Source organism: Palaemon carinicauda, chromosome 24 (genome assembly GCF_036898095.1).
Source record: "Palaemon carinicauda isolate YSFRI2023 chromosome 24, ASM3689809v2, whole genome shotgun sequence".
In the NCBI taxonomy this organism is placed as follows: Eukaryota; Metazoa; Arthropoda; class Malacostraca; order Decapoda; family Palaemonidae; genus Palaemon; species Palaemon carinicauda.
The window spans coordinates 105,967,601-105,988,113 of record NC_090748.1 but is presented as its reverse complement, the minus strand read 5'-3'; the positions used below and the strand labels follow the sequence as shown (position 1 = coordinate 105,988,113).

Sequence of the window (20,513 nt, the reverse complement as noted above, 5' to 3'; positions counted from 1 at the left end):
AAAAAAATTTTAAAATATTTTTTTTTCCTTATTTTTAATAAAATCTTATGAAAATAAAAGTAAGTTTTCTTATATGTTCTCTTTATTATTTTCCTCTTTACAATATGTTACCATACAAAGTACACTGAGACCATACATAGTATATTGAGTAATCCATGCAGCAAAATTAATATTTTTCAACAATTATCTACAATGTTTTCTCAATATAAAATATTTGCTATGTAGCTAAATCTTGTTTAATAAAATATGTGCGGCATACTAAACAGACAAAAATTCAATAAAAAATTTGGGGAATATAGCATAATTTGCAAACCATTTCGAGACATCACATCACTTGGAGTGAACAACAATTGTTCACAAAAGCAAGTAGGATATCTCGAAACTGTTCGAGATTCACACTATATACCCCGATCTGCAAAGCTGACAGTAAAAAAATAGTTGTCTTAACACCAAGTTAAAAATACAGGTTGTTTACATGCTGTTAACTTAAAAATTTATCTGAAGAAATTGCTGCATTTGAAGTACATCAATAGTTAAGTTCCATATACATGAACAATGACTGATATAGATACCTGTATCCAGCTCACTATGCCAAACCCTAATCTCATTTCTAAGTCTAGTTTTTATAACACTGATGAGCATTCTCCACAATTGTGAATCAGAAATTCATACTTCTATTTCTATATATTAATATACTGTACTTCCAAACTTTTTTTTTATTTACAGCACATATTTTTGGTTTTGAAAGCTAAGTTTATCTTCACATCGAATGGACTTTCACAAAAGATGAATTTTACAATTTCTACTTTAAACTTTTGGTCTCTCTTCAATAGAACAGATCTGTTGAACCTTATACCTCACTGGCCTATTCTATCATGACAATGTTTTGAAAAGAAATTGCTCATTCAGAACAATTATGGACTATAATTCATAAACACAGTCTCCCCTTTACAAAATGTGGCATCAAATTATCTCTCCCTAGTCTTTATCATGCCTGAATTTTTATCTGGCCTAACTTAATGTATACATGACCATAGTTTTCCTCTAAACCCTATAATTGATTTAGGAATTTGAAAAACATCTTTCTTCTGACATATTTGTTTAAATTCAGTAATTCAACTAAAATTAGAATAGTTTAACAAGAGATGTGTAAAAGATGGAAAATACCTGACATTCTATTGGAAATTATTTTTTACTCAGGGTTTTGGTGACAAATTTGGTGGTAATTCTAAACATATGAAAATCATCTGAATGTTTGCATTCAACACCTATTCAGATCAAACATATTGTGTGGATTGACAAACTATCTAAATGAACTCTGTCCATTACATAATTTCTTCAAATTTCTGGGGATTTTACAATTGATTATTATACTTCATGTAGATTTAGTTTGGAGAGAGAGATTCACAGATTTTAAAAGTAATTTGTATTTTCTAACTATGCAAAAGTGAGCCCTTTAAAATAGAGAATATTCTTCAGCACAGCTGAAACAGTTCTGGAAATTGTTAATGAGGTAGTCACTAACTGGTGGAGAGTGTGGGCATGTAATCCCGCAAAATCTCCACAAACTCAGAAGATATCCTACCAGAATAACTCATCATAACAAGGAAACAATTCAAACCTATTCAATACAACAGCAATACAGAATCAGAATTATACACTGGAGTACTCTTCCATTCTCTCTCTCTAGGCTACTCAGCCAACTCATGACCAATTAAGACTGTTACCTCCTGGTCCCATTAAATAAATGCTAGATAATCCAATTTATACTGAATTACACTTATTACAAAGCACCAAAAAGTGACACCAAGCTAGCAAGTTTCTACTAATACTGGAAATACATGTTAGTGCTTTTAGTACTCAATAAAATACTTGCAAATATTTTAAAATGACAATGACAACAGCACATGAAAATTTTAATGTGTTCTAGAACTTTTTTTTTTTTTTCAAATACAGTACTGTAAAATTCTAGACATTTCATGGACTTGGGTGAAATTTCTCAAGATTAATAAATCGCATTAAATCACAAAATTTTAAGGAAAATGTAAATTGCTTCACCTATAGGGACTTTCCCAAAAACCTAGAAACATTGAATGACATTACAGTATAAGAACTTTAAAAAACTTAAGACAATTCATGCAGACATATCAAACAATTATATAAATAGAAAATATAATAACAACCCCTTAACATAACCCCAGATTTCTGTGCTGAGCTGTTGTATTTTTTATACTATGGGATAATTGTCTGTTGCATACATTAAGTGGATTACAAAAGTTACATGCCAGAAAATAAGATTTTAAAGAGTAATGATGATGAAGAAATTCTTACTTTGACAATATGATAAATTCGTAGGTAAGTTGTATTTTTCCTAACTATACAAACCTTAGCTATTTAATATGGGTAATTACTTTTGGCGTAGCTGAAATTACGAGCCATTAGATTTTTAATAAGAGTTTACTACTCTACCGCTAGTTAGTGGGGGGTAGGGAAGGGTAGCTTGCTAACCCCCCCCCCCCCTCACACACACACCTGTGATTTAACTCACTTTGCTTAGAGGTAGGACTTTCACGGGGACAGGGCTGGCGGGCAAGTTTGATTAAATAGCTGTTTGTATAGTTAGGAAAAATACAAATTATCTACGAATTTGTCATTGTTCCGTAACTGAAATACAAACCACGCTATTTAATATGGGTGACTCACCCCTTAGGAAGGGTGGTAAGTCCCAGTCATTACTGGCTTTGGCTTTTGCCTGGGGACTCAATATTTGAGTGTGTCAGTACTCAATAATGAGTCCCTGCACCTCGCTAGCATCTTGCTGCGTAAGTGCTGTGGCCTACACAAGCTGTGTGTGAAGGTATGAAGTGTGATACGTCCTAGGAAGTTGACCTGGAGTTCTTTAGATGGAACTCAAGGCTAGGACTCTCCCAATACCACCTCGTCAGGGTATGGGGATGTGACAGTATTAACTTAATACTAGGAACACAAGAAAGCATGGTTTACCTGCAGTGGTTTGAGGTCAGCTATGCAGAGAACCCAGGATGCTGCTTTCCCCAAGAGAGGGGAGGATGAAGAAAAGAGTAAGGGCCAGACAAACCTTTTCATTCATGCAGACTAAGACTGGGTAACAATGCCCTCAACCTTCTGCTACTTGTCCATTAAGGAGCCTGAGGTTTAGACCAGCTGTTGTGCAGCCACCACAGGGCCGATAGAGAACGTATCGAGTCTCTTGTGTGACACGTCTTGAAGGTAGTGGGCTGTGAAGGTTGTCTGACGCTTCCACACCCCAGCTTGCAGGACCTGCGTCGCTGAATAGTTCTTCTTGAAGGCAGGGACGTAGCTACACCCGACATCATGTGCTCTAGGGCCACGTGACGGAGGGTGGTCAGGATTCAAGGATAGGTGTATTACTTTGCGAATCCAGGCCGAGATGGTATTCTTGGTGATCCTCCTCTTCGTCTTCCCAGTGCTCACAAACAAAGCTTGCACCTGGGGACGAACTGCAGCCGTTCTCTTAAGATAAAGCCTCAGACTCCTTACCGGGCACAGTAGGAGATGGTCTGGGTTATCTGTTACAGAACAAAGACTCGAAACCTGGAAAGAGTCGAACCGAGGGTCCGGCACTCCTGGGGTCATCTGTTACAGAACGAAGACTCGAAATCTGGAAAGAGTCGAACCGAGGGTCCGGCACTCCTGGATTCTGAGTCTCGGCAACAAACTCAGGGACGAACCTGAACGCTACCTCCCCCCATACCCTTGAATGGGCGACATCGTATGAAAGACCATGAAGTTCGCTGACTCGCTTGGCCGAGGCCAAAGCTAGCAGGAACGCTGTCTTCCAAGTAAGGTGGCGATCTGAAGCCTGGTGTAATGGTTCGAAGAGAGGTTAAGAGACCCGAGAACTCGAACCACGTTCCATGGAGGTGGTCTCACTTCCGACTGAGGGCAGGTAAGTTCATAACTCCGTATGAGTAGGGAAAGTTCCAGTGAGGAAGAAATGTCCACTCCTTTGAGCCTGAAGGCTAGACTTAAGGCTGAGCGATAGCCTTTCACTGCCGAGACTGAAAGGCGTATTTCCTCCCGCAAATACACAAAGAACTCCGCTATTGCTGGAATAGTGGCATCAAGTGGAGAGATACCCCTTCCACAACACCAACCACAGAAGACTCGCCACTTCGTCTGGTAGACCCCTGCAGATGACCTACGCAGGTGTCCAGACGCCTGTTCGCAACTTGCTGCAAAAATCCTCTCTTAGTGAGGAGATGCTGGATAGTCTCCAGGCGTGAAGTCGAAGCGAAGCTACAGCTTTGTGAAAGATGTTGGCATTTGGTTGTTTGAGTAGCTCGTGTTGTGGAGGGAGTTCCCTCGGGAGCTCTTGTTAGGAGTTGCAGAAGGTCCGGAAACCATTCTGCGTGATGCCATAGTAGAGCTATTAGGGTCATCGAGAGATTGACCGATATTCTGGTCTTGTTGAGCACCCTCCTCATCAGACAGAACGGGGGGAAGGCGTAGACATCGATGTTGTCACACCGTTGTTGGAAGGCATCTTGCCAGATAGCCTTGGGATCCGGGATTGGGGAGCAGTACAGCGGAAGTTTGAAGTTCAGCGCTGTAGCGAACAGACCCACAATCGGGGAACCCCACAAAGTCAGGACTTTGTTGGCTACTTGAGGATCAAAAGACCACTCGGTACTCATTATCTGCGTCGCTCTACTCAGACTGTCGGCGACCACATTCCTCTTGCCTGGAATGAAGCGAGCCGTAAGTGCGATCGAGTGGACTTCGGTCCATCTCAGTATCTCTACTGCGAGATGGGATAGCTGTTCTGAAAAGGTACCTCCCTGCTTGTTGATATAAGCCACTACTGTGGTGTTGTCGCTCATCACCACCACAGAGTGACCCGCCAGGTATTGTTGGAACTGTTGAAGAGCCAGGAATACGGCCTTCATCTCTAGCAGGTTTATGTGGAGGTACTTTTCTGATTCTGACCACAGGCCTGAGGTCCTGTGGCTCAGAACGTGAGCCCCCACCCTTTCTTTAAGGCGTCCGAAAACAAAATCAAATCCGGGGGAGGACGAGAAGATCCACTCCCTTCCGTAGGTTCTCGTCTGCCACCCACCACTGAAGGTCCGTCTGTTCCGCAGAACCCATGGGGATAATAGTGTCAGGGGAATCGTGACCCTGATTCCACAGGGACTTGAGTCGCCACAGGAGAGATCTCATTCTGAGGCGACCATTGGGAACTAGACAGGCCAGGGATGAGAGGTGACCGAGGAGACGTAACCACGATTGGGCTGGAAGTTCTTCTCGTCTGAGGAAAGGCCTCGCGACCTTCGTCAGCCTTGCTATCCTGTCGTCTGATGGTAAGGCTTTGTGGAGATTGGTGTCTATGATCATGCCTAGGTATACGTTTCTGAGTGGGCAGCAGAGAGGACTTTTCGAGATTTCCCATGATACCTAGATCTTGGCAAAGTCCCAGAAGTTTGTCTCGGTGACGAAGAAGGGCTGCTTCCGAGTCTGCTAAGATCAGCCAGTCGTCCAGGTAACGGAGGAGACGGATACCGATCCTGTGAGCCCATGAAGATATTAGGGTGAACACACTGGTGAACAATTGTGGTGCTGTGGAGAGACCGAAACACAGCACCTTGAACTGGTAGATCTTGTTGTCTAGGCAAAATCTTAAGCACAGTACTTCCTTGAAGACGGATGGATTGGGATCTGAAAGTACGTGTCCTTCAGGTCCAGTGTGCACATGAAGTCTTGCGGTCTCACTGCAAGTCTGACCGTATCTGCGTCTCCATGCTGAACGGGGTCTGCTTGACAAACCTGTTCAGGGCTGAGAGGTCGATGACTGGTCTCCAGCCTCCAGACGCCTTCTTTAAAGAAAGTGTCGACTTAAGAAGCCTGGGGACCCATCGACAACCTCTTGGAGAGCGTCCTTCTTCAACATGGTCTCGACTTCTTGCCCCCTTGCCGATCCCATGGCAAGGGAGCTCAGTGACACTGGATCCGCTGTCAGGGGAGGTAGAGATGTCGTGAACGGGACGTGATATCCTTGACTGATTACTGAAATCGTCCAGGGATCGGCCCCGAGTTGCTGCCACCTTCTCACGCAACTTTGTAGGCATCGCCCCACTGGTGGACATACAGGGGGACTGCCAATCCTAGCGTTTGCGGCCACGGCTGCTCCCTCTAGGATTCTTTCCTCCCCTAGAGGTCTTTTAGCCCTTCTTGTCCTTGACAAAAAAGGGCTCAGACACTTGTGTCTTCGCTGCAGCTGCCTTCTTCGTACTCTTGACAGGACGTGGTTGCTGGGTAGCTGGAGGTTTGTAGGGCCTCGATGTTAGGGCCCTATGGAGATGGGAATCCAGGTTGGACTTCCTCCACCTCTCAGCAGACTCCTCCACGTCCTTAGGCTCAAACAAATTCTTACCAAGGACGGAAGAATGTCTGAGCCTGCAAACGTCAGTACTGGGGACCTTTTGATGGAATCTCTCAGCCACTGTGTCCCGTCGTTTCAAGATAGTGTTAGCCGACAAGCTCGAGACTTGGTGGGCTAGAAAGTCGATGGTACGCGTGCCTGAGAGCAAAAAGGTCTCCAAGGCCTTCCTGGTGCTTTCCTTGGACAGGTCCTCAAACTGCACCAGGATGCCCAGAGACCCTAGCCAGATGTCCAGCCACGAAGTAGCCTGCATGGTATACTTCGCTACCTTCTCCTGGCTCAGGATCTCCGTTGCCGAATACGAGACCTGCCGGTTGGAGCGTCTCTCTAGAGGAATTCCCCCGGTAAGCTCTTCCAGAGAATGGTGCAAAGGAAGAGCTAAGCAAGTCTCCTCCAAGATCTCAAAGTAGCTCCTCTGATGGACGAGAGGAGGTGGGAGGAGCTTGTTACCGGTGCTGGATCGACTGGAGGAAGCTAGCTCAAAGAGCTGGACTTCAACCTTGTCTCTGGCACTCTTAACCCTGTGACCAGGGGAAAGACGCACTGGCCCTCAAGGGTTTCCGAGTACCATAGACTCGGTCCAAGACCGTGTCCTTGCCCTCACGAGGAGGAATCTCTGGATACGGAAACCCATAGAGACTCCTCATGAGGGTCAGAACTTGCCAGAACGCATGTTCTGACTCCTGAAGCTCTCCATCTGAAGGGCTGGCAGCAAAGTCTCCTGTCCCCAGAGGTTCTTCCTGGGGGGACTCGCGAAAGTTCTCCGAGGGTTTGGCTGGCTCCTGTCTAATCCTTGATGAAGACTTAGGCAAGGTCTTCCGAGTCCTTCGGCTCCCTCCTGGGAGGGATACAGGACTCCAGCAGTGATGGTGGAAGGCTCTTCTCAACCCCTACCTGAGAAGACTTCTCAGGGAGAGGTGGGGTTTCCCCCATTGGTGCGATGGGGGAATGACCCGCCTCACCTGACTACCCAGAGGATGGGAAATCCTCGTCTGCAGGGGAGGGAGAGAAAGTCTGGGGGGGAGAGGGAGCCTTCATCAAGGACTTCCGAGGAGACAGTTTCGCCCTTGGAGAAGTTACCACGGAAGGAACTCCTCTCTTCCTCTTCAGGGGAGACGAAGCCGCCACTGTTTTGTGACCAAGTTCAGAGAATACAAGCTTAAAAGCCTGCACGAGAGCTCTGACAATGGTACCAAACCAGGGCTGCTGACTGACAGCTGTACTGTCAGTCACTCCCTCTGGAGGGAAGGGGATCATTCGATCCCTAGGAGGAGTGACCAAACGAGGGTTCCCTGGCAAAGATCCTGAAACAGAAGAGGAGGAGTCCTTGGACCTATCCGGAAACCTACCCTCCTCCAACGAGCGAGCTGTTCGGCGCTTGCGGGGTGGGGAACGAGACGATGATGACCTGGCCGCGCGATGTCCTGCGGCATCACATGTGGAATCGCGCTGGCGATGGAGAAACCGATCGAGTGGGAGCTTCAGAGGAGATTTGGGCAACGGAAGAGTCCTTGGGATTTTCTTTTCAAAGAAACCTTTGAAGAAGAAATATCCCGTTTGGACTTCTTCTTCCGGCGCCAAGAAAACCTCTCCCACTGGGAGGTAGACCACTCCCTAAACTCACCACATACGTTAACACTATCACACCGTTGGCCCCTACAATGAGGACACAAGGTGTGGGGACGCATGTCGACCACTGACATAAATGTGCCACAAGGGCGGTCAGATAAGCCAGGACACTTACGCATGATGGCAAAGGCCAACTTCACAAACACACTGGAAAAAGAAAAAGCAAAGAAAGATTAATAATGGCTGATCAACAACAGCGAGGGTAAAAACGGACACGTCCGACCGTCACCAGAGCCGATACCAAAATGAGCTAAATCACAGGTGTGTGTGAGGGGGGGGGGGTGTTAAGCAAGCTACCCCTCCCTACCCCCCCGCTAACTAGCGGTGGGGTAGTAAACCCTCGTTAAAAACCTAATGGCTCGACATTTCAGTTACGCCTAAAGTAATTACCCATATTAAGTAGCGTGGTTTGTATTTCAGTTACGGAACAAATATATATTTGAAGGATTGAATTGACAATATATCTAAAGTGACTAACTTGAAGTTTATATCTTGAGATTATATCTAGCACGTTTCTTAAAACTTACTTCTACTTTTAGATTATGAAGCAAACACAACTGATGTCAAACACCCATAGCAGGCACTGTATTCTAAGTAAACTACAATTAAATTCATGAAAAAAAAAAAAAGTCATTCGAAAAGTACTTCAAAAGCCTGATTGCGATATCAAAAAATGGTTTCCAACCAATGGATTTTACTGGAGTGGATTTCATAATCTGAATTCTGAATTATAGAAAAATCCCAAATAAACAATGCACTGCAGAAGCAGCGATTGGATGCAAATCGTGAAGAAATGTTGAAGTGAAGAGCCTTTCAATAGCTTGATGGACTTTCCAGTGTCAGCTCTCTCATCCATTGAAGATATCTGTAATAAAAATTAAATGCTGTAAAAACCGTGAAAACTTTGTTTATTCATTTTTATGTTATATAGTTTATGTATTCAATTATTGATATTCGAACAGGTCATCTTATATGGAACAACCTAGCAAGACCATAAAAAAAATTAAGCAGTTCACAAAATAGAATAACCATATGTAGAGAACAGTTAAAATTAGAACACATAGATCATCACACAGCAGAACACTACAATAGACAATAATGAATGAGTAATAAAAAGAATTTTAAGTAGGCCTACAACGAATGATGCAGAAAACATGAATATCTTGCAAAATTATAACAAATTTGGAAATAATTTGTATTTTTCCTGACATACAAACCTGGAGCTATTTCTAGGGTATTACTTTTGGCAATGCTGAAAACTAGCTAAGACAATTTTAGTGAGGGATAACTAACTCCCCCGCAAGTTAGCGGAAGGGGGTGGGGTAGACCGGCTACCCTGCTCACTCACACCTGTCAGTTGAGTAACCATTTTTGCTTTCTGGCATGACATCTAGAGAGACAGGGTGGCGGGCCAATTTGTATAAATAGCTCCAGGTTTGTATGTTAGGAAAAATAAAAATTATTTCCAAATTTGTTATTTGTTCCGACAGATACAAACCTTCCGCTATCTATAGGGTGACTTACTCTTAGGAGGGAGGAAGTCCTACCAACTGGCCTTGGTTATGACCCGGGGTTCTCTCCAATTGATTTTTTATCTAATTAGTAGGAACCCTACCCTCGCTAAAATCAATGTAGTTACAAGGTAACACAATGGTAGCGGCCTGCAGAAGCTTGTGTGAGAGAGACTAGTGGCTTGCCTTTACAGTAGGAACTCGAAGATCAGCATGAGTCCTAAGACATATCCAATACCTTCCCTCAGGAGGTATTGGTGACGTAACAAAGTATCTATTAATACTTAGGATGCACAAAAGAGATGAATCTTACCTGCAGAAAGGTGAGGTCAGTTATGCTGCAGTCTTGCAGAGCTGTTTCCCCAGGGGAGAGAAGGTGAAAGAAAAAAGGGAGCCAGACATTCTTTTCACTCACCCCAGACTAACCCGGGTAACCTCACCCCTCAACCCTCTACTACTTGTCCACCAAGGAGCTTGAGGAATTAGATCACTTGTGTGGCCACCACAGGACCAATGGAAATGGTTTCCATGCTCCTATGGGTTACGTCTTTCAGGTAGTTGGCTGTGAAGGTCGTCTGGCGCTTTCACACCCCCGCTTGCATTACCTGTGCCACAGAAAAATTCTTCCTGAACGCCAAAGACGTTGCAATGCCTCTGACGTCATGAGATCTGGGTCGGTTAGACAGAGGAGGGTCTGGATTGTGAGCGTATTCAATTACTTTCCTTATCCAAGAGGAAATAGTATTAGTGACCCTCCTCTTGACCTTCACCATGCTAACAAAATGCACTTGTAAAGGAGGGCAAGCTTTTGTTGATTTTTTTTCAAGTAACATCTCAGACTCCTTACTGGACATAGCAACAGTTGGTCTGGATCTTCCGTTACAGAACGAAGACTCTCTATCCGAAATGGGCCGAACCTGGAGTCCGGCACACCCGGATTTTGAGTCTTAGCTACGAACTCAGGGATGTAGTTGAGGATTACTTCACTCCATCTTCTTAAGTGGGAGACAGCAGATAGACCATGAAATTCACCGACTCTCTTGGCCGAAGGCAGAGCGAGCAGGAACACCGTCTTCCACGTGAGGTGACGATCAGAGGCTTGGCGTAATGGTTCACAGGGGAAGCCCTTGAGGGGCTTGAGGACCCGAACCACGTTCAAAGGGGGAGGTCTTAGCTCTGTCTGGGGATAAGAAAGCTCATAACTACGTATGAGCAAAGAAAGTTCCAACGAGGAGGAAATGTCGACTCCTTTCAGTCTAAAGGCGAGACTCAAGGCTGAGCGGTAGCCTTTAACTGCCGAGATCGAGAGAAGGTATACAAGAAACTCCGCCACCTTCTCCTGGTTAAGGAATTCGGAGGCCGAAAAGGAGACAGGAAGTCCCGTGAGTACTCGAAGGGTGTCTTTGAGAGTGCCTCTATGGAGTGATCGAGAGGCAGCATTGGAAGAGATTCCCCCAGGATCTCGTAGTACCACCTCTGAAACACATACGGAGGAGGTAGGAGCTTGGAGGATGAGTTGGAGCGGAGAGAGGTGGTGCGCTACTGCTCAGCCGTGCCCTGGAAGGGCCTGGTTGAGAAATAGCTTCAGGCAGAGATTTGGGCATAGAGGAAGCAGAAGCCCGCGATATCTTCGATTTCGAGGAAGACCCCGAAGGCGAAGATTCGCACTTAGACTTCTTCTTCTTATGCGCAAACTTCTCCCACTGGGAGGCAGGCCACTCCTGACATTCGGTACAGGTGTTGTCCCGCAAGTACTGATGTCCCCCGGCAAGCCGGGCACAAAGAATGGGGGTCCGTCTATACGGACGACATGACGGTTGTTGTTGTTGGGCGGAGGGATTCGCCTTTCCATCGGCACCTCCTTGGTTTTCTTCTTTATTCTAATTCTTTTATTTTCTTCTCTCATTTTTTCCACATTTGATAAATATATTCTTTTCTTTTCTCTATTCCTTCTTTCTTGAACTGCACGTTTCCTATTATCATCTTCTTTTCTTTTTCATACGGCTGTTGCAATTCCACTATTTTTCTTCTTTCGTCGCTGAGGTTAGGACACTCAAGAATGAAGTGGGCGAGGTCTTCATTAACTGCCCCACATAGTTTGCATTCTACCCTACCTCCTGCTTCATGTCTTTTCCTATCGTTTAATTTCAAACAGTTGGCCCTAGCCCTATACATAATAATAGAATTAGGTTTGTTATCATAAAACATTTCTTCTCCTATTTGCCCTTTTTCTTGTTCGTATATTTCTAAACTATTTTTCTCTTTTATCTCATCCCTCCACTTTTTACCATCTACTTCTCTAATTTTGGCCTTGAGCTCTTCTCTTCCCATTCTCCTAAAGGTTCTATCGTTCATTTCCACATCTTTAATCCATTTCCTAGTCTCTTTCATCCACCTGTTATTTTCATTTTCTTTCATTTCTTCCAGAATTGTCTTCAGCAAATCATTTCTCCCCTTTTCTATCCCTTTCACAAACCTTAGCCTTCCTCCTGCTATCCTAGTTTTCATTTTGGACATTCCTATCTCTCCCCTTGGTGTTGCTACTGCTGCATATATGGTGGTGCTCCCAAAATTTTTCTTCCTACTCCGTTTTCAATCTGCTGTAATCGTTTTATTTCACTTTCTGTTATGTTCATTACTGCCGTGTCATACAGTATTCCAGGTAAGGCTACATTTTTCCAATATGATTTTCCTATTAGTATTTTGTGGCAGCTTTTCGCAATAATTGAGTAGGTTAAGTTAGCTAGCTTTTCTGCCTTTTCCATCATTTTCTTCTTTTGTTTTTTAAACTTATTTCTTTTCCCTTCTATCTCTATTCCTAAGTATTTTATGCTATATGTTACTTTAATAACCTCTATTTCTTCCGTTTTTCTTTCATATTATATATGATTATATGACTCTTATTTTTGTTTATTTCTAGCCCACATTCTCTACATATTTCTAGATTATATAACTTGTTTTTGTTTATTTCTAGCCCACATTCTCTACATATTTCTACTAGTATTTTTGTTTGCTTCTGCATCTACTATACTTTTTGCTACAATTAGACAGTCACCTGCAAAGAACAATTCCCTAATCTTTATTATTTCGTTTTCAAAGCCTTTTCCTTTTCTTTCTAATTCATTTAATATTTCATACGTAATTAGCTTAAATAGAGTAGATGACCATGTACATCCCTGTTTTATCCCACTCGTTACTTCAAATTCTTTATCTAATTCATATCCTAGTTTATTTTGGTTTTGTCTCCTACGTAGATTTCTTCCAATGCATCTATTACATTTGGGTGTATTCTATATTCTTTCATAATTTTTATAATTTTTCCCTCTTTATTGAGTCATATGCTTTCTTGAAATTTACTAAAATTACTATTAAACTTCCCTTCCTTTTGTAGCTTTCTTCTACTCAGTATTGTAAAATAAATATGTTATCTTCTACTCTTCCTCCTTTTGTGATCCCAGCTTGCGTTGCTTTCATTTCCTTATTTCTCTCACGGTGTTGTTCTATTTCATCTTTCATGAGGGCCATAAATATTTTGTATGAGGCATTTGTAAGGCCAATCAGTCTTAGATCTTTTACTGTGAGTTTCTTTACCTTTTATATAATTTTTATTTTAGGGTTTTTCCACTTTTCGGGCTTCTTGTTCTCCTGTTTCATTTTGAAGGCACTTTGTAATGATTTCCAAACATTTGCTGTCTTTAGCTATAGTTTTATATAATTCTGGTTTCAGTTCATCTGGACCTACTGCCTTTTTATTTTTCATTTTTCTTAAAATTTTCTTAACTTTCTCCTCTGTTAAGTTGGGATTATTCATTGGTATTATTTTTCTTGTTATTGGTGCTACCATATCCATGTGCTCTCTTATTTCTATAGGGAATGAGTGTCTTAATGACTTTTCTTCTTTTTCTATTTCCTTTAATTTTTCTATATAACTTTGTCTTTCTTCACTATTGCATACCTCTTTCATTTTAATTTTGTGCATTTTATAAATGTTTTCACCCCAGAACCTATCTATTTGTTCCTCTGCTACTTCTTTGGATAGTTTTTCTCCATTTTCGTCATATACTGTAATTGTATTTCTTCTTCCTTTTCCTTTTTCCCTTTTAGTTTGTTAATATTTTTGAATATCTTGTTCCTATCCTTCCTTACTTCATTAACCTTCTTCTTTTCATTTTCCCACATTGCTTCCTTTATTACAACCTACGTTCTCTCTTTTTGTTGTTTATACAATAGAAACGCTCTTTCCCTTTCTTCTCCTGTCAGTTAAGTTTTTTTCTCTTTTGTCATTTCCTTTCTGATTTCATTGGTCATCCACTCTGGTTCTATCTTTGCTTTCTCTTCTCCAGTTGTTCTCCGTCTGTACTTTGCTTGTGGATTTCTTTTTGCTGCCTCTTCTACAAATTCATCAAATTCATCAATCCTTGTGATTTCTCTGCTCTCTAGATTATTTTTTAATTCTTCCCTGTATTCCTTAAGACTCTCTTCGTCTGTTTTGTAATAAATACTTTCTTTCCAAAATCCTTTTGTTGTAGTTTTCTGTCTTCGCTTTTACGCTGACCTCTACCTCAATCAGATTATGGTCAGATATACTGACCTGGACATGTTCGCATAACGGGACAATAACAAACACTGATACACAAAAGAACAAGGAAAAGTAAGAGTCAAGGCCGAGCCAAAAGCAAAAGTGGTTACTCAACCGACAGGTGTGAGTGAGTGGGGTAGCCAGTCTACCCCACCCCCTTCCGCTAACTAGCGGATGGGGGTAGTTATCCCTCACTAAAATGCCTTGGCTAGTTTTTAGCTTGCCGAAATTAATATCCTATAAATAGCGGAAGGTTTGTATCTGTGTCAGAACAAACGGGCAGTAGCAGCGCATGTGTTACAGGCCTATGCTGATCTCCAATGTGACCTATTTAATTCAATAACTCTTTTGCATCTTGTTTTTCCGTTACATTTCCAGAATTTATGCTTAATTTTATTTCAACTGCATTATAAATGATTAGAAGACATTATACAGTAAATATAAAGATGAGAAAACAAAATTTTGTGAGGTCTGAAAAAATCACCCCTTTTGTTCCTCACGTGGATGCTTGCTTTACCTTTTTTGATACGCCAATTTACGCTCTTGCGGGTTTGTGCATATATAAATAACTGCAATATGAATGCCTCATACACGATTAGAAAGCCCATTCTTTGTACTTTTATATGGTATATAGAACATAAAACTATTAACGCTTCTTTACAAAAAATGTTATCGTAAAGCACCTACACCAAAGTTGCAAATTTTACCGTTTTGTAATGGTAATTGCTCAATACTTTTCCAACTCATTTCTTATTTATTAATTTTATTGGAAATTTAATTGGCTCTACAATTACAGTGGAACCTCTACATCCGAATGTTCCAACATCCGAAGTAAAATTCAAGCAAATTTTTTACTCTACACCCAAATTTTATTTCGACACAAGAAGTAAGCAATTTTCGTCGTACCGGTTGTTTCCGAATTTTTCGACACGCGAAGTACAATTCGAACACGTTCCTACTCTACACTCAAAGTAAACAATACTCGTATGCGTAGTCGGTGCTCATAGCGCCTGATGTGTTTTTTATTTCCGCCGATAGAAGGCAGCACTTCGACCTCGGAGGGACCCTCAATTAGCGTGGCTTGGGACATTCCTCTGTTCTCGTTGGCTTCGTGTGGTTGTGCCCTGTGCGTTCTACTATTAACTGTGTTTTAATAGTGATTTTTTACGTTCATCCTTTTACGGTATTTTACGTAAATCATGGGTCCTAAAAGGCTTAGTTTCGCAAGTGGTAGTGGTAGTGGTGAGAAAAGGAATAAGGGAATGCTTTCTTTAGAAGTAAAGCAAGGAATTATTGAAAAGTATGAGTGAACTTGCAATAGGTTCGGCGCAAGTAAAAGAGGTGTTAGGAAAATATCGAGACATGGTCGACTTCATCGACAAATACCATCCAAAGGAATTGCAGCTTTGTCGTGTAGTTGCGCAGTTTGATGATGTTTCCCTAACTTATTTTCGAAACATTCTGAAAAGCTGTACCAATATTTTCAAAACATTCTGAAAAGCTGTACCAAGCAACTTTCTATCGATAGCTTCTTTAAAAAAACTACGAATCGAACTTGTGATGCAGAGGGAAGTGGTTCAAAGAAAACAGCAAAGAGTGAAGAGAAAAAATTTCAATCGATTTTAAGTGTAGAGAGTGAAAGTGATTAAAATTAATCATCAAAAGGGAAAAAAGAAAATGTAAAAAAAATTATAAAAAAAAAAAAAAAAAAAAATAAGCTAAGTTATGTTAAAGTTCACTTAGTGTAAGTTAGAATAAGTTACGGTAGTGTACGTTTATCATAGTTAACACCTCTACCTCCTCGCCGCCCGTCCGTCTCCTCTCTGTGTAGCAAGACCAACAACACCTGCGCTGGAGTTTCTAAGTTAAGTGACGCTAAAAACCCATTTCTTATTTATAATTTTTTAATAATTCTTCTTTTTTACATGTCTTATCTAATTTAGTGTGCATTATTCTCATGGGAAATTATGTGTAGTAGTTTATTAAGAAGTTATCATAGGTTTTTGGGCTCAACCATGGATTAATCCTATTTCAATGTATTCTTATGGGAAAATTCGTTTCGACATCCGAACATTTTCTACATCCGAAGTCGGTTGTGGAACGGATTAAATTCGTATGTAGAGGTACCACTGTATATCTAATTTTTGCTTATCTTTGTAAAGTCTAAACAATGAAAAACGTTAACATAAATAGGTTGGAAAATCTGAAATTTTTGTTCATAAAATATCTGAAATTTTCACTCTGAAAAAAATCCAGAAAATTTCACTCAGAAAAAAACTACGTACTAAGTAGGAACGCTGAGAACAAAGGAATGATGCCATCAGTGACGTATGGTGGTTCCACGGGGGAGAAGATATGTAACGGCTCCTCACTTATTCTTCCCTTTAGTTTCCTAGACTGGGTTAAGTCTATTTGGGGTGCAGATATCAATGGTTATCTACGGATACGTCCCTGATTATAAACGCCATCTTAGGATAGTCGTTCCGGGGGTTAGAACCCCATGATACCCGGCAGTAATTCTCTTGTAATATCACTAGCAGAAACATTATAAAGTAGGAAGCTGCCGAAGGGACTTTCCATCAGGACGACATGACTCTCCCTCCCAAAAATACATTTTGCCTACGTCAAAATCAGTTTTAATTACACCTCATTTACTAAATACATTTGTTGGAAACGGGAATCATCCACACGAGAGATCTAAAGTTCTACATAATTTTCATGTTAGAAAAATTATATTTTACATGAATTTCTAAAAAAAAAAAAAAAAAATTAAGATCTCTAAATTTTCAAGTTCCAAATGCACATTTTATTATTATTTAGCACTCGTTTTTTTTTTTTTTTTTTTTTTTTTACATAAGTACAAAGTTCAATCTTGTGCCAAATTGATGCAACAAACCTGAAGCCTTAATATGTTACAGTTTGAACGTACCGATTTCTAAATAAATTCTTGTTCCCGAGCATCATTTTTTGAAAAAGGCCATATGCGCTGCAGGCTACCCGATTTTTCTGTGCATAAGTGTCAAAGGGTTAATAGTGACCAATGCGGCTGGCATGTGCAGAACATCCACGTTCCACTTGTTAGAACAGCGTAGCAGTGAAATTATATACCATATTTGCGACGAAGCGACCCACAACCGAGCAACCGCCATAAGATTGACGGTAAATCATGATGCTTATTATAGAGTCTTGTTAAAAATTTAGAAAGTGGAGCTTGAAGAAAATAGTGCTCGTGTTAATCAGGAAACGATAATTATGCGTAAAATAAAAAAAATTGGAAACAAATCTTTTTTTCATGCAGAAGTGGCAGGGTGGAGTATACCGAAGTTTTACCCCATTTATTGTCATTAAAAAAAATCGAACAGCTTCCTAAAACATACGCAGAAACTCAAAAATTAGTCTTCTAAAACAAATGAATGGTATAAACAATGAAATGGTGTTCACATTTTAAACAATCTATGGCTTAGCTGTTATCTGGAAGCAAAAAAATGCCAAAACAGCCACAACCTTCATATCTTTAGATAAATTCCAGTTTAGCTCAAAATCATAGAAACATTCATCTTATCATACATTATACGCCTCTCTTTTCATTAATATTGCTGCAAATCTCTCGTCTTGGTTTCAAGCAGAACATCTTTGTTTCCTACTATAAACTAACCCGCTGCCCCCAATAGCTTTCATATACTGTAATGGGTGGGAAAACTCAAAACACGTGGTTTGGTCAAATATTCTTAATCAGAAATGGACAAAACACAAGAAAACGAATCGGAGAAATATTTAATTAATGTAATACAGACTAAAATTGGCTAGAAATAAGAAATTATAAGATTATTTACCAGGTATTTATTTATACATGACCTCAACAGAAATTTTACTCCCAGCCAACAGAAAGCCAGTTTTTGCTAGGCCTCAATTACCTTACAATCACAATTACTTATTGAGTATTTCTAATTTTTATGCATTATAAACTGGATCCACATGCAAACACTTAGAAATTTAACCTTAGGCTACCAATAAGACTTACATCAAGATTTCTGCGGCAGAAAAACCGAAAGATAAAAGCTGGACAAAGATGGCAACCTATTCGACTACTTGTTCGAGCCTTCGAGGAGACACGAGCATGAGGTGACGAGACAACGACAGTGGGAGTAGGACTAAGTCACTGTGGGGACTTCCTGTAGTGGGAAATCAGAAAATCCCTAGATTTTGACAAAACATCCCCAGATTAGACAAAGAAAATCCCTAGTTTATACATGAAGTCTACCTGACAAAATCAAGGTTGTAAAAAATTAGGTTTATGGCTGGATAATCTAAACTTTATTTTCTATAAAAAAAAATAAAAACATTAAATAAGACGGATTCCATTAGTATACCCAGAGCAGATTTAGTCAGACGCCCCCCCCCCCAAAAAAAAAAACCTAGTTTGTACATAATAGTCTATCTGACAAAATCCCGGTTGTAAAAAAAAAAATAGGTTTTTGGTTGAATAATTTAAACTTTATTTTATATAATAAAATAAAAACATAAAATACGACGGGTTCCATTACTTTTCCTAAAGACTATTTGACAAAACAAGAAAAAATACCACGAACAGATTATCCCTAGCTTTAGTAAAATGTTTCCAGTCTGGGGATATGATCCCTAGAAGTGGGGGACGACTGTGATGTTCCAATATTATGTCTAAATGGAGATCCAAACAAAAATTGTAACATCTTCATAATTCACGTCATAGTATTCTAACGCATGTTCTATTGACATAATAAAGATAATCATGTTAATACACTGGAAAATACAATAAATTCCTATTTTACTAAAATTTAGGAACATTGCAAGCAAGAAAAAAAATGCCAAAAGGTTTCTTTTGATAACTAGCCAGAACTTCAATGTTCATATATGTCAATGCATAGTTTAAGTAGAATACGAAAAATTATGAAATCCTTGACTAAACTAGTTTTATTAAAATATTCTTGATGTAGCATTAATTCATTTTGCTAGATTTCCGAGTTTTAAGGTTCCATAGATAATATTTTCGATTCAATAATTTTAGTATATGACGTCACGAGCATGGCGTGCTCAACTGTCAACAAGTTTAAGTTTAGATTAGTCCTCCCTATGTTTCGTTAAAGAAAATTGAATGTAGAAGAGAACGTTTAAGGGGGTAGCTACAGTATTAGTAGAAGAGAATTAAAAATAAGATTGGAAGAAGAGTGAAGAAAATTCTTCACAGTTTCCGAAAAATATTGAGGTGTGGGGGCACACCATACAAAGATTATTATGTAGACCTACCTGTAGATGAATGTTAATTAACTGCCTTCTTCTTCTTTTCTTCTTCTTTATGAGCCTCTTCCATCTATTTTTGTCTTGAGCCTCTGTTAATTACCTGTATTTGTTTGAAATGCTTAAAATACCTGTGTAAATTTATCTTAAGCTTATCAATAAATGAAATGAGAAAAAAATACAAACTTACATTCACTGTATATAAATTAATCAAGAAAATTTCCTACAAATTACCTAACTTTTTTATACAAAATACTCTTCAATTAAATGGGTCCAAGGAGTCACATATACTTATTAAATATTTTAAGGCTCTTACAAAAGCCTTTCAGTACACCAATAGTTAAGATTAAACTAAACTGAACTGAGATAATTATAATAAATAGCATATAAACAATAACTTAGAAGAGTTAATAAGTTATGTCTAAATCCTTAAACCCACTTAATTGGCGAATATTTGGTGTAAAAATGTACCGTAATTTGTATCAAACTTTCTGGGATTTACTTTCCTACAACAAATGTAAGTTTGTATTATATTTTCCATTTCACCTATTAATGAACTTAAGGAAACATTACATAGATATTTTATCCATTTTAATTCAATACAGGTAATTAACATACATCTAAAGGCACCACAAACCCCTGGCATTTGAATATTCCATTTGTACAGTGTGTCCTCGTGTGGTAAGACCCACAACACACCTTTTTTCCTAAGGCATTAAACTGCATTTTTCAAAGAAAGAAAAATTGACATACATAATATTTACTGTACATATACAGTGTTCAGACATCTGCATAAGATATAAACTAGATCACTGGGGACAGAAAGTCTCCATTTCCCAACCAAATCTGTCATTATGAACAAAAGGTATAAGAGTACACCAACTCTAAATATAGCTTCAATGCTTTGGACTTCAGATGATATTCAAGTTTATTAAATGAAGTAGGCATACGTTAAGCCCCTGGACTACAAGCAAAAGAAAATTATATAATGGATGATCCACTGTTTGTTTATAACCATTCAAAATGGTGAGAGACAAGAAGTATGATGAAACTGCTCTACTGCCACTGGTTGATGGCA

At 40.0% G+C, this 20,513-nt stretch overlaps 1 long non-coding RNA gene across 1 annotated transcript; it reads right to left on the bottom strand.

Annotated features, from left to right (window-relative positions):
* Window positions 1-8,563: 8,563 nt before the first annotated feature.
* On the bottom strand, window positions 8,564-18,311 carry LOC137617943 (uncharacterized). Its single transcript, XR_011039705.1, has 2 exons — window positions 18,183-18,311; window positions 8,564-8,936 (listed from the first exon to the last, which is right to left on the bottom strand). It is a non-coding gene; the product is annotated as an uncharacterized lncRNA (long non-coding RNA).
* Between the last annotated feature and the right edge of the window lie 2,202 nt (window positions 18,312-20,513).